The 14,718-nt window shown below is 50.6% G+C and overlaps 1 protein-coding gene across 1 annotated transcript in view; it reads left to right on the plus strand.

Annotated features, from left to right (window-relative positions):
- Positions 1–12,984: 12,984 nt before the first annotated feature.
- The window catches only part of LOC116958403 (uncharacterized), a 103,636-nt gene continuing 101,902 nt past the window's right edge, over positions 12,985–14,718 (plus strand). The window contains exon 1 of the mRNA XM_076064777.1: positions 12,985–13,021. The gene's annotated coding sequence lies outside the window, so the exon portion shown is untranslated. The remainder of the gene's footprint in view (positions 13,022–14,718) is intronic.

The raw sequence follows: 14,718 nt of genomic DNA on the forward strand, positions 1-14,718 counted from the left end.
TGATGATGCTGGTGATGGTGGTGATGATGATGGTGTTAGTGGTGATGGTGGTGATGGTGGTGATGATGGTAGTGATGATGGTGGTAATGGTGGTGATGGTGGTGATGGTGATGGTGGTGATGATGGTGGTAATGATGGTGGTGATGGTGGTGGTGATGGTGGTGGTGGTGATGATGGTGGTAATGATGGTGGTGATGGTGGTGGTGGTGATGGTGGTGGTGGTGTTGGTGGTGGTGGTGATATTGGTGATGATGATGGTGATGATGGTTGTGGTGATGGTGGCGGTGATGGTATTGATGATGGTGGTGATGGTGGTGGTGATGGTGGTGATGATGGTGGAGGTGATGGTGGTGGTGGTGGTGATGATGGTAGTGATGGTCGAGGTGATGGTAGTGGTGGTGGTGGTGGTGATGATGGTGATGGTGGAGGTGATGGAAGTGGTGGTGATTGTGGAGGTGATAGTAGTGCTGGTGGTGGTGGTGATGGTTGTGGTGATGGTGGTGATGGTGGTGATGATGGTGGTGATGGTGGTGGTGGTGGTGATGATGGTGGTGATGGTGGTGGTGGTGATGATGGTGGTGGCCATGGTGGTGATGGTGGTGATGGTGGTGGTGATGGTGGTGATGGTGGTGATGGTCGTGATGGTGATGGTGGTGATGGTGGTGATGATGGTGGTGATGGTGGTGTTGATGGTGGTGATAGGGGTGATGATGGTGGTGATGGTGATGGTGGTGATGGTGATGATGATGGTGTTGGTGATGGTGGCGATGGTGGTGGTGATGGCAGTGGTGGTGATGATGGTGGTTATGGTTGAGCTGATGGTAGTGGTGGTGTGGATGGTGGTGGTGATTTGGTGATGATGGTGGTGATGGTGGTGGTGGTGGTGATGATCTTGGTGCCGATGGTGGTGATGATGGTGGTGATGATGGTGGTGATTGTGGTGGTGATGTTCGTGATGGTGGTGATGGTGGTGATGGTGGTGATGGTGATGGTGGTGGTGGTGATGGTGGCGATGGTGATGGTGATGATGATGATGGTGCTGATGGTGATGGTGATGATGGTGGTGATGGTGGTGATGCTGATGGTGGTGATGGTGATGGTGGTGATTATGGTGGTGATGATGGTGGTGATGGTGGTAATGGTGGTGATGGTGGTGGTGATGGCGGTGATGATGGTGATATGAATGATGATGTTGGTGATGATGGTGGTGATGGTGGTGGTGATGGTAATGGTGGTGGTGTTGATGCTGGTGATGGTGATGGTGCTGATGATGGTGATCGTGGTGATGGTGGTGATTATGATGGCGTTGGTGATGATGGTGGTGTTGATGGTGGTCGTGATGGTGGTGATGATGGTGATGGTGGTGATGGTGGCGATGGTGGTGATGGTGATGGTGGTGATGATGCTGGTGACGGTGGTGATGATGATGGTGTTAGTGGTGATGGTGGTGATGGTGGTGATGATGGTAGTGATGATGGTGGTAATGGTGGTGATGGTGGTGATGGTGATGGTGGTGATGATGGTGGTAATGATGGTGGTGATGGTGGTGGTGATGGTTGTGGTGGTGATGATGGTGGTGATGATGGTGATGGTGGTGATGGTGGTGGTGATGGTGGTGATGGTGATGGTGGTGATGATGGTGGTAATGGTGCTGATGGTGATGATGGCGATGGTGGTGATGGTGGTGGTGGTGGTGGTGATGGTGGTGGTGGTGTTGGTGGTGGTGGTGATGGTGGTGATGATGGTAGTGATGATGGTGGTAATGGTGGTGATGGTGGTGATGGTGATGGTGGTGATGATGGTGGTAATGATGGTGGTGATGGTGGTAGTGGTGGTGGTGATGGTGGTGGTGGTGTTGGTGGTGGTGGTGGTGGTGATGGTGATGATGGTGGTGGTGATGATGATGGTGATGATGGTGGTAATGATGGTGGTGATGGTAGTGGTGGTGGTGATGGTGGTGGTGGTGGTGTTGGTGGTGATGATGGTGGTGATGGTGGTGGTGGTGGTGATGGTGGTGATGATGGTGGTGATGGTGGTGGTGATGGTGGTGGTGGTGGTGATGGTGGTGGTGATGGTGGTGATGATGGTGGTGATGGTGGTGGTGATGGTGGTAATGATTGTGGTGGTGATGGTGGTGGTGATGGTGATGGTGGAGGTGATGGTAGTGGTGGTGGTGATGATGGTGATGGTGGAGGTGATGGTAGTGGTGGTGATGGTGGAGGTGATGGTAGTGGTGGTGGTGGTGATGGTGGTGGTGATGGTGGTGATGGTGGTGGTGGTGATGGTGGTGGTGATGATGGTGGTGGCCATGGTGGTGATGGTGGTGATGGTGGTGGTGATGGTGGTGATGGTGGTGATGGTGGTGGTGATGATGGTGGTTATGGTGGTGGTGATGATGGTGGTGGCCATGGTGGTGATGGTGGTGATGGTGGTGGTGATGGTGGTGATGGTGGTGATGGTCGTGATGGTGATGGTGGTGATGGTGGTGATGATGGTGGTGATGGTGGTGTTGATGGTGGTGATAGGGGTGATGATGGTGGTGATGGTGATGGTGGTGATGGTGATGATGATGGTGTTGATGGTGGCGATCGTGGTGGTGATGGTAGTGGTGGTGATGATGGCGGTAATTGTGGAGGTGATGTTAGTGGTTGTGGTGGTGGTGATGGTGGTGATGGTGGTGGTGATGGTGGCGATGGTCGTGGTGATGGTAGTGGTGGTGGTGGTGGTGATGATGGTGGTGGCGATGGTGGTGATGATGGTGGTGATGGTGGTGGTGATGTTCGTGATGGTGGTGATGGTGGTGATGGTGGTGATGGTCGTGATGGTGGTGTTGGTGGTGGTGGTAGTGGTGATGATGATGGTGGTGATGGTGGCGATGGTGATGATGATGATGGTGGTGGTGATGGTGATGATGGTGGTGATGCTGATGGTGGTGATGGTGATGGTGGTGATGATGGTGATGATGGTGGTGTTGGTGGTGATGGTGATGTTGATGGTGGTGATGATGGTGGTGGTGATGGTGGTGATGGTGGTCGTGATGGTGGTAATGGTGGTGATGGTGATGGTGATGGCGGTGATGATGGTGATGGTAATGGTGATGTTGGTGATGATGGTGGTGATGGTGGTGATGGTGGTGGTGATGGTGGTGGTGTTGATGGTGGTGATGATGGTGATCGTGGTGATGGTGGTGATTATGATGGCGTTGGTGATGATGGTGGTGATGGTGGTGATGTGATGGTGGTGGTGATGGTGGTCGTGATGGTGATGGTGGTGATAATGGTGATGGTGGTGATGGTGGCGATGGTGGTGATGGTGATGGTGGTGATGGTGATGGTGGTGATGATGGTGGTGATGGTGGTGAAGATGATGGTGTTGGTGGTGATGGTGGTGATGGTGGTGATGGTGGTGATGATGGTGGTGATGATGGTGTTAATGGTGGTGATGGTGGTGATGGTGGTGATGATGGTGGTAATGATGGTGGTGATCGTGGTGGTGGTGATGGTGGTGTTGATTGTGGTGATGGTGATGGTGGTGGTGATGGTGGTGATGATGGTGGTGATGGTGGTGATGATGATGGTGTTGGTGGTGATGGTGATGTTGGTGATTGTGGTGATGATGGTGGTGATGATGGTGGTAATGGTGGTGGTGGTGATGGTGATGGTGGTGATGATGGTGGTAATGATGGTGGTGATGGTGGTTGTGGTGGTGATGGTGGTTATGGTGGTGGTGATGGTGATGGTGGTGGTGATGGTGGTGTTGATTGTGGTGATGGTGGTGGTGGTGATGGTGGTGGTGTTGATGGTGGTGATAGTGGTGGTGATGATGATGATGATGGTGGTGATGATGGTGATGGTGGTGGTGGTGATCGTGGTGATCGTGTGGGTGGTGGTGATGGTGGTGATGATGGTGATGATGGTGGTGGTGTTTATCGTGGTGATGGTGGTGGTTGTGATGATGATGGTGGTGATGGTGGTGGTTGTGATCGTGGTGATCGTGGTTATGGGGGTAGTGGTGATGGTGGTGATGATGGTGATGATGTTGGTGATGGTGGTGGTGGTGAGCGTGATGGCGATGATGGTGGTGATGGTGGTGGTGATGGTGATGGTGGTGATGGTGGTGATGATGGTGAGGGTGATGATGGTGGTGTTGATGGTGGTGGTGGTGATGATGGTAGTGATGATGATGGTGGTGGTGATGGTGGTGATGATGGTCGTGGTGATGATGGTGGTGGTGTTGATCGTGGTGATGATGATGGTGGTGAAATGCTGATGTTGATGATAATGGTGGTGGTGATGATGGTGGTGGTGATGATGCTGATGTTGATGATAATTATGACGTTGGTGATAATGGTGGTAGTGGTGGTGGTGATGGTAGTGATGGTGGTGGTGATGATGAAGGTGGAGATGGTGGTGGTGGTGGTGGTGGTGGTGATGGTGGTGATGGCGATAATAAAGGTGGTGATTATGGTGGTGGTGGTGATCGTGGTGATGATGCTGATGGTGATGATGATGAAGGTGGTGATGATGGTGGTGGTGGTGGTAGTGGTGATGGTAGTGATGGTGGTGGTGATTATGAAGTTGGAGATGGTGGTGGTGGTGGTGGTGATGATGGTGGTGATGATGGTGGTGGTGGTTGTGGTGTTGATGGTGGTAGTGATGGTGGTGGTGTTGGTGGTGGTGACGGTGGTGATGATGGTGGTGGTGATGGTGGTGATGGTGGTGGTAATGGTAGTGATGGTGGTGGTGAAGGTGTTGGTGATGTTGGTGGTGATGACTATTGACTTAGACGAGTGTTAATTCTTAGTTGTTAGGGTGAAATAAATCTGCTTTTGATGGATGTGGGGTCTCTTTAGCCTGGTGTCACTCATTTAACCACCACCGCAACCACAACCACAACCACCACCATCACCACAACCACCACCACCTCCACCCACGGCTTTGATGTCCCCTGCATTGATAACCTCATGATCTTACGGAATGCTGCTGTCAACACAGACAGTGAACACACTCACACACACACACTCCCACACTCGCACACACACTCACACACACACACTCACACACACTCACACACTCACACACACACTCACACACACTCACTCAGACACTCACTCACACACTCACACACTCACTTACTCACACAATCACTCACCCGCTCACACACACACTCACACACTCACACACACTCACACACACACTCACTCACTCAAATTCACTCACACACTCACTCACTCAATTTCACTCACACACACTCACTCACACACACAGTCAGTCACTCAAACACTCACTCTCACACACACTCGCACACTCACACACACTCACACACACACTCACTCACACACTCACTCACACATACACTCACAAACACTCACACACACACACTCACTCACATTCACTCACACACACTCACTCACACACAGTCACTCACACACACACTCACACACACTCACACACTCACTCACACACTCACTCACACACTCACACACTCACTTACTCACACAATCACTCACCCACTCACACACCCACTCACACACACACTCACACACTCACACACACACTCACTCAAATTCACTCACACACTCACTCACTCAAATTCACTCACCCACACTCACTCACACACACAGTCAGTCACTGAAACACTCACTCTCACACTCACACACACACTCGCACACTCACACACACTCACACACACACTCACTCATACACTCACTCACACATACACTCACAAACACTCACACACTCACTCACACACTCACTCACACACTCACACACTCACTTACTCACACAATCACTCACCCACTCACACACACACTCACACACTCACACACACTCACACACACACTCACTCACTCAAATTCACTCACACACTCACTCACTCAAATTCACTCACACACACTCACTCACACACACAGTCAGTCACTCAAACACTCACTCTCACACTCACACACACACTCGCACACTCACACACTCACACACACACTCACTCACACACTCACTCACACACTCACACATACACTCACAAACACTCACACACACACACTCACTCACATTCACTCACACACACTCACTCACACACAGTCACTCACACACTCACACACACTCACACACTCACACACACTCACACACTCACACACACTCACTTACACACACAGTCACTCACTCACACACTCTCACACACAGAACAACAACCGCCATTCGTCACTAAGTGGCGTTGACGTCACCACGACGTTTGTGCCAGGCCACGTGCACCTTGAGGCCACGTGAAGTGTCGAACGCCCGCTGGCAGGAGGTCACGGGACAGACCCAGGTGCCACGGGTCGACTGACTGAGATGACTGAGATGAGTGGCTGATGCACCACCTGTGCCCCCTACTGTGCCAACTTCCCGGCCACGTAGTTTTACCCGAGCCCGCTCACCATCATGAAGGTCCTTAATGATCGTGAGCAGAGGGTCAGGTACTCCAAAAGCACGACGAACAACCCAGAGCCCAGGCCTACTGATGGTATCATAGGCCTTGACCAGGTCAATAAAGCAGAGATGTAGGTCTTGCTGGAATTCCCTACACCTCTGCTGCAGCAGACGGACAGAAAATATGGCATCTGTGCAGGACCGCCCTTTCCTGAAACCGCATTGGGGCTCCGCAAGCCTCTCCTTAGCGTGCCTGGCAAGGCGATGTTGAATAATCCTTGCCAGGACCTTTCCCGGCCTCACACTGAGGAGTGAGATGCCCCTGTAGTTGTTACAGTCTGTGCGGTCCACCTTCTTAGAGAGGGGGACCACCAGGGCATCCTTCCAATCCTGCGGAACCCGTCCAGTGGTCCAGACTGTTGTTATGATGTCATATAGGGCAGTCTGTACACAAACGCCACCCTCCCTCAGCATTTCGCTTGGGAGATCATCTCTGCCCGCTGCCTTTCCTGGTCTCAGACTCCGGATCGCCTTCAGTACTTCCCTCAACAGATGGCACCTGAAGCCAGCCACTCACAGGGGGTGACTTCCTCCTCCACAATTTGAGGCACCGCTGCCTCAGCAGGGTCATCTTCCCACTTTGTCGCAAAAGCCTCTTTTACGGACGTCTGTATATGTTTAATTTTTTCCCACACACAGTGCACTTGAAGGGTTTCTCTCCCGTGTGTGTTCTCTGGTGTTTTTGAAGATGAGATGAATCTAAAAACTCCTTCCCACACACACTGCACTTGAAGGGTTTCTCTCCCGTGTGTGTTCTCTGGTGTACTTGAAGATTTAATTAATGTAAAAATGCCTTACCACACACAGTGCACTTGAAGGGTTTTTCTCCCGTGTGTGTTCTCTGGTGTACTTGAAGATGAGATGAATCTGAAAACTCCTTCCCACACACAGTGCACTTGAAGGGTCTCTCTCCCGTGTGTGTTCTCTGGTGTCTTTGAAGATGAGATGAATCTGAAAACTCCTTCCCACACACACACTGCACTTGAAGGGTTTCTCTCCCGTGTGTGTTCTCTGGTGTGCTTGAAGATTTAATTAATGTAAAAACTCCTTCCCACACACAGTGCACTTGAAGGGGTTTCTCTCCCGTGTGTGTTCTCTGGTGTACTTGAAGATTTAATTAATGTAAAAACTCCTTCCCACACACAGTGCACTTGAAAGGGTTTCTCTCCCGTGCGTGTTCTCTGGTCGTTTCTTTAAAGATTATGTGACACACACACACACAAGTACACAGCCACTTGTGCGACTTAAATTCGCGGGCAACTCTGCTCGGCACTCATTCTATTCGAATCGCCGGCACTCGCCGCTCGACTTGAACTGAAATCCGAGGCCAAGCCCGCTTGTCAGACGCGACCTGCCCACAACGCTCACCTCTTGACAGGCCTCCCCCCACATCCCCACATCCCCACCATGCGGAATTGGTCTGGTGGAGCGAAAGGCGCTCAGCGCAGCAGCTCGGTACGGCAAAAAGGGGGGCAAGACAATTCAACCGGCGTGGAAGGCAGCACGGACGGGACTGGGGATTTGACGGAGCTCCAGAGGACGCGGCAAAGGGAGAGAAATCCTTTCAAGTGCAGTCAGTGTGTGTGTGGGAAGGAGTTTTTACATTAATTAAATCTTCAAGTACACCAGAGAACACACACGGGAGAGAAACCCTTCAAGTGCAGTGTGTGTGGGAAGGAGTTTTTACATTAATTAAATCTTCAAGTACACCAGAGAACACACACGGGAGAGAAACCCTTCAAGTGCACTGTGTGTGGGAAGGCATTTTCACGGTCACATAATCTTAAAACACCCCAGAGAACACACACAGGAGAGAAAGCCTTCAAGTGCACTGTGTGTGGGAAGGAGTTTTCAGATTCATCTCATCTTCAAGTACACCAGAGAACACACACGGGAGAGAAACCCTTCAAGTGCTCTGTGTGTGGGAAGGAGTTTTCACGGTCACATAATCTTTAAAGAAACACCAGAGAACACACACGGGAGAGAAACCCTTCAAGTCCAGTGTGTGTGGGAAGGAGTTTTCACGGTCATCTGTTCTTAAGAAACAACCAGAGAACACAAACGGGAGATAAACCCTTTCAAGTTGCACTGTGTGTGGGAAGGAGTTTTTACATTAATTAAATCTTCAAGCACACCAGAGAACACGCACGGGAGAGAAACCCTTCAAGTGCACTGTGTGTGGGAAGGAGTTTTCAGATTCCTCCAATCTTGTAGTACACCAGAGAACACACACGGGAGAGACACCCTTCAAGTGCAGTGTGTGTGGGAAGGAGTTTTCAGATTCCTCCAATCTTGTAGTACACCAGAGAACACGCACGGGAGAGACACCCTTCAAGTGCACTGTGTGTGGGAAGGAGTTTTCACGGTCACATAATCTTCAAGTACACCAGAGGACACACACGGGAGAGAAACCCTTCAAGTGCTCTGTGTGTGTGGGAAGGAGTTTTCAGATTCCTCCAATCCTGTAGTACACCAGAGGGTTTCTCTCCCGTGTGTGTTCTCTGGTGTGCTTGAAGATTTAATTAATGTAAAAACTCCTTCCCACACACAGTGCACTTGAAGGGTTTCTCTCACGTGTGTGTTCTCTGGTGTACTACAAGATTGGAGGAATCTGAAAACTCCTTCCCACACACAGTGCAACTTGAAAGGGTTTATCTCCCGTGTGTGTTCTCTGGTGTACTACAAGATTGGAGGAATCTGAAAACTCCTTCCCACACACAGTGCAACTTGAAAGGGTTTATCTCCCGTGTGTGTTCTCTGGTTGTTTCTTAAGAACAGATGACCGTGAAAACTCCTTCCCACACACAGTGCACTTGAAGGGTTTCTCTCCCGTGTGTGTTCTCTGGTGTCTTTGAAGATGAGATGAATCTGAAAACTCCTTCCCACACACAGTGCACTTGAAGGGTTTCTCTCCTGTGTGTGTTCTCTGGGGTGTTTTAAGATTATGTGACCGTGTAAATGCCTTCCCACACACAGTGCACTTGAAAGGATTTCTCTCCCGTGTGTGTTCTCTGGTGTACTACAAGATTGGAGGAATCTGAAAACTCCTTCCCACACACAGTGCACTTGAAGGGTCTCTCTCCCGTGTGTGTTCTCTGGTGTACTTGAAGATTTAATTAATGTAAAAACTCCTTCCCACACACAGTGCACTTGAAGGGTTTCTCTCCCGTGTGTGTTCTCTGGTGTACTTGAAGATTTAATTAATGTAAAAATGCCTTACGACACACAGTGCACTTGAAAGGGTTTCTCTCCCGTGTGTGTTCTCTGGTGTCATTGAAGATGAGATGAATCTGAAAACTCCTTCACACACACAGTGCACTTGAAGGGTTTCTCTCCCGTGTGTGTTCTCTGGTGTACTTGAAGATTTAATTAATGTAAAAACTCCTTCCCACACACAGTGCACTTGAAGGGTTTCTCTCCCGTGTGTGTTCTCTGGTGTACTACAAGATTGGAGGAATCTGAAAACTCCTTCCCACACACAGTGCAACTTGAAAGGGTTTCTCTCCCGTGTGTGTTCTCTGGTGTACTACAAGATTGGAGGAATCTGAAAACTCCTTCCCACACACAGTGCAACTTGAAAGGGTTTATCTCCCGTGTGTGTTCTCTGGTTGTTTCTTAAGAACAGATGACCGTGAAAACTCCTTCCCACACACAGTGCAATTGAAGGGTTTCTCTCCCGTGTGTGTTCTCTGGTGTACTACAAGATTGGAGGAATCTGAAAACTCCTTCCCACACACAGTGCAACTTGAAAGGGTTTATCTCCCGTGTGTGTTCTCTGGTGTACTACAAGATTGGAGGAATCTGAAAACTCCTTCCCACACACAGTGCAACTTGAAAGGGTTTATCTCCCGTGTGTGTTCTCTGGTTGTTTCTTAAGAACAGATGACCGTGAAAATTCCTTCCCACACACAGTGCACTTGAAGGGTTTCTCTCCCGTGCGTGTTCTCTGGTGTACTTGAAGATTATGTGACCGTGAAAACTCCTTCCCACACACAGTGCACTTGAAAGGGTTTCTCTCCCGTGTGTGTTCTCTGGTGTACTTGAAGATTTAATTAATGTAAAAACTCCTTCCCACACACAGTGAACTTGAAAGGGTTTCTCTCCCGTGCGTGTTCTCTGGTCGTTTCTTTAAAGATTATGTGACACACACACACAAGTACACAGCCACTTGTGCGACTTAAATTCGTGGGCAACTCTGCTCGGCACTCATTCTATTCGAATCGCCGGCACTCGCCGCTCGACTTGAACTGAAATCCGAGGCCAAGCCCGCTTGTCAGACGCGACCTGCCCACAACGCTCACCTCTTGACAGGCCTCCCCCCACATCCCCACATCCCCACCATGCGGAATTGGTCTGGTGGAGCGAAAGGCGCTCAGCGCAGCAGCTCGGTACGGCAAAAAAGGGGGGCAAGACAATTCAACCGGCGTGGAAGGCAGCACGGACGGGACTGGGGATTTGACGCAGCTCCAGAGGAGGCGGCAAAGGGAGAGAAATCCTTTCAAGTGCAGTCAGTGTGTGTGTGGGAAGGAGTTTTTACATTAATTAAATCTTCAAGTACACCAGAGAACACACACGGGAGAGAAACCCTTCAAGTGCACTGTGTGTGGGAAGGAGTTTTTACATTAATTAAATCTTCAAGCACACCAGAGAACACACACGGGAGAGAGACCCTTCAAGTGCACTGTGTGTGGGAAGGCGTTTTCACGGTCACATAATCTTAAAACACCCCAGAGAACACACACAGGAGAGAAAGCCTTCAAGTGCACTGTGTGTGGGAAGGAGTTTTCAGATTCATCTCATCTTCAAGTACACCAGAGAACACACACGGGAGAGAGACCCTTCAAGTGCAGTGTGTGTGGTAAGGCATTTTTACATTAATTAAATCTTTCAAGTACACCAGAGAACACACACGGGAGAGAAACCCTTCAAGTGCACTGTGTGTGGGAAGGAGTTTTCAGATTCATCTCATCTTCAAGTACACCAGAGAACACACACGGGAGAGACACCCTTCAAGTGCAGTGTGTGTGGGAAGGAGTTTTCAGATTCCTCCAATCTTGTAGTACACCAGAGAACACACACGGGAGAGACACCCTTCAAGTGCAGTGTGTGTGGGAAGGAGTTTTCAGATTCCTCCAATCTTGTAGTACACCAGAGAACACACACGGGAGAGAAACCCTTCAAGTGCTCTGTGTGTGGGAAGGAGATTTCATGGTCACAAAATCTTTAAAGAAACAACCAGAGAACACGCACGGGAGAGAACCCCTTCAAGTGTGTGGGAAGGAGTTTTTACATTAATTAAATCTTCAAGTACACCAGAGAACACACACGGGAGAGAAACCCTTCCAGTGTAGTGTGAGCGGGAAGGCGTTTTCAGATTCCTCCAATCTTGTAGTACACCAGAGAACACACACGGCAGAGAAACCCTTCAAGTGCACTGTGTGTGGGAAGGCGTTTTCAGACAGAGACAGACACAGACAGACAGACACAGACAGACAGACACAGACACAGACAGACACAGACAGGCAGACACAGACACAGAAAGACACAGAAACAAACAGACACAGACAGAGACAGACAGACACAGACAGACTCAGACAGACAGACACAGATAGACACAGACACACACAGACACAGACAGACAGAGACAGACAGAGATACAGACAGACAGACAGAGACACAGACAGAGACACAGACAGAGACAGAGACAGACACAAACAGACAGACAGACACAGACAGAGACAGAAAGACACAGACAGACACAGAGACAGACAGACACAGACACAGACGGAGACAGAGACACAGACAGAGACAGACAGACACAGACAGAGACAGAAAGACACAGACACAGACAGACAGAGACACAGACACAGACAGAGACAGACAGACACAGACAGAGACAGAAAGACACAGACACAGACAGAGACACAGACACAGATAGACACAGACACAGACAGACACAGACAGACACAGACAGACACAGACAGAGATACAGACAGACAGAGACACAGACAGAGACACAGACACAGACAGACACAGACAGAGACAGAAAGACACAGACAGACACAGAGACAGACAGACACAGACACAGACAGAGACACAGACAGAGACACAGACACAGACAGACAGAGGATCAGTATCGGTGGTGAATCATTCACCCGGTCAGGCAAACAGCGCCTATCAAGTGGGGGGTTGTGGTGGGGGGTGGTGGTGGGGGGTTGTGGTGGGGGGTTGTGGTGGGGGGTTGTGGTGGGGGGGTTGTGGTGGGGGGTTGTTGTGGGGGGTTGTGGTGGTGGTGGGGAGTTGTGGTGGGGGGTTGTGGCGGGGGGTGGTGGTGGTGGGGGTTGTGGTGGGGGTTGTGGTGGGGGGTTGTGGTGGTGGTGGGGGTTGTGGTGGGGGGTTGTGGTGGGGGTTGTGGTGGGGGGTTGTGGTGGGGGGGTGGTGGTGGGGGGGTGGTGGGGGGGGCAGAAGAGGAAATCTGCGCAGGTCGACAGGAACGATCGAGCGGTCACTCGTTGAGAGGGGAGACACGGGGAGGTCGCGGATTCCGAGACCAGGTGTCTGTGTGTGTGTGTCTGTCTGTGTGTGTGTGTCTGTGTGTGTGTGTGTCTGTGTGTCTGTCTGTCTGTGTGTGACGAGGTGTGTGTGTGTGTCTGTGTGTGTCTGTGTGTGTGTGTCTGTCTGTGTGTGACGAGGTGTCTGTGTGTGTGTGTCTGTGTGTCTGTGTGTGTGTCTGTGTGACTGTGTGTGTCTGTGTGTGTGTGTCTGTGTGTGTGTGTCTGTGTGACGAGGTGTGTCTGTGTGTGTCTGTGTGTGTCTGTGTGTCTGTGTGTGTGTGTGTGTGTCTGTGTGTCTGTGTGTGTGTGTCTGTGTGTGTGTGTCTGTGTCTGACGAGGTGTCTGTGTGTGTGTGTCTGTGTGTGTGACGAGGTGTCTGTGTGTGTGTCTGTGTGTGTGTCTGTGTGTCTGTCTGTGTCTGTGTGTCTGTGTGTGTGTCTGTGTGTATGTGACGAGGTGTCTGTGTGTGTGTGTCTGTGTGTGTGTCTGTGTGTCTGTCTGTGTCTGTGTGTCTGTGTGTGTGTGTCTGTGTGTGTGTGACGAGGTGTGTGTGTGTAACCAAGTCTGTGTGTGAATAGGTCTGTGTGTGTTACCAGGTCTGTGTGTGTGTCTGTGTGTGTGTGTTACCAGGTCTGTGTGTGTGTGTCCAGATCTGTGTGTGTGTGACGAGGTGTGTGTGTGACCAGATCTGTGTGTGTGTGACGAGGTGTGTGTGTGTGTGACCAGATCTGTGTGTGTGTGTGACGGGGTGTGTGTGACCAGGTGTGTGTGTGTGTGTGACCAGATCTGTGTGTGTGTGTGTGACGAGGTGTGTGTGTGTGTGTGACCAGATCTGTGTGTGTGTGACGGGGTGTGTGTGACCAGGTGTGTGTGTGTCCAGGTCTGTGTGTGTGTGTGTGTGACGAGGTCTGTGTGTGTGTGACGAGGTGTGTGTGTGTAACCAGGTCTGTATGTGAATAGGTCTGTGTGTGTTACCAGGTTTGTGTGTGTGTGACCAGGTGTGTGTGTGTGTGTGACCAGGTGTGTGTGTGTGTGACCAGGTGTGTGTGTGTGTGACCAGGTGTGTGTGTGTGTGTAAACAGGTGTGTGTGTGTGTGACCAGGTGTGTGTGTGTGACGAGGTCTGTGTGTGTGTAACCAGGTCTGTCTCTGTGTGTGTGTATAACCAGGTGTGTGTGTGTGTGTGACCAGGTGTGTGTGTGTGTAAACAGGTGTGTGTGTGTGACCAGGTGTGTGTGTGTGTGTGACGAGATGTGTGTGTGACCAGATCTGTGTGTGTATGACGAGGTGTGTGTGTGACCAGATCTGTGTGTGTGTGACGGGGTGTGTGTGTGTGTGACCAGATCTGTGTGTGTGTGACCAGGTGTGTGTGTGTGTGATCAGGTGTATGTGTGTGTGTGTGACCAGGTGTGTGTGTGTGATCAGGTGTGTGTGTGTGTGATCAGGTGTGTGTGTGTGTAAACAGGTGTGTGTGTGTGTGACGAGGTGTGTGTGTGACCAGATCTGTGTGTGTGTGACCAGGTGTGTGTGTGTGTGACCAGATCTGTGTGTGTGTGTTACCAGGTTTGTGTGTGTGTGACCAGATCTGTGTGTGTGTTACCAGGTCTGTGTGTGTGTGACCAGGCGTGTGTGTGTGTGACCAGGTGTGTGTGTGTGACGAGGTGTGTGTGTGTGACGAGGTGTGTGTGTGACCAGATC

The sequence above is a fragment of the Petromyzon marinus genome, unplaced genomic scaffold (assembly GCF_048934315.1).
Source record: "Petromyzon marinus isolate PM22_M1 ecotype Great Lakes invasive population unplaced genomic scaffold, UKy_Petmar_22M1.pri1.0 PM_Scaffold_70, whole genome shotgun sequence".
Taxonomy (NCBI): Eukaryota; Metazoa; Chordata; class Hyperoartia; order Petromyzontiformes; family Petromyzontidae; genus Petromyzon; species Petromyzon marinus.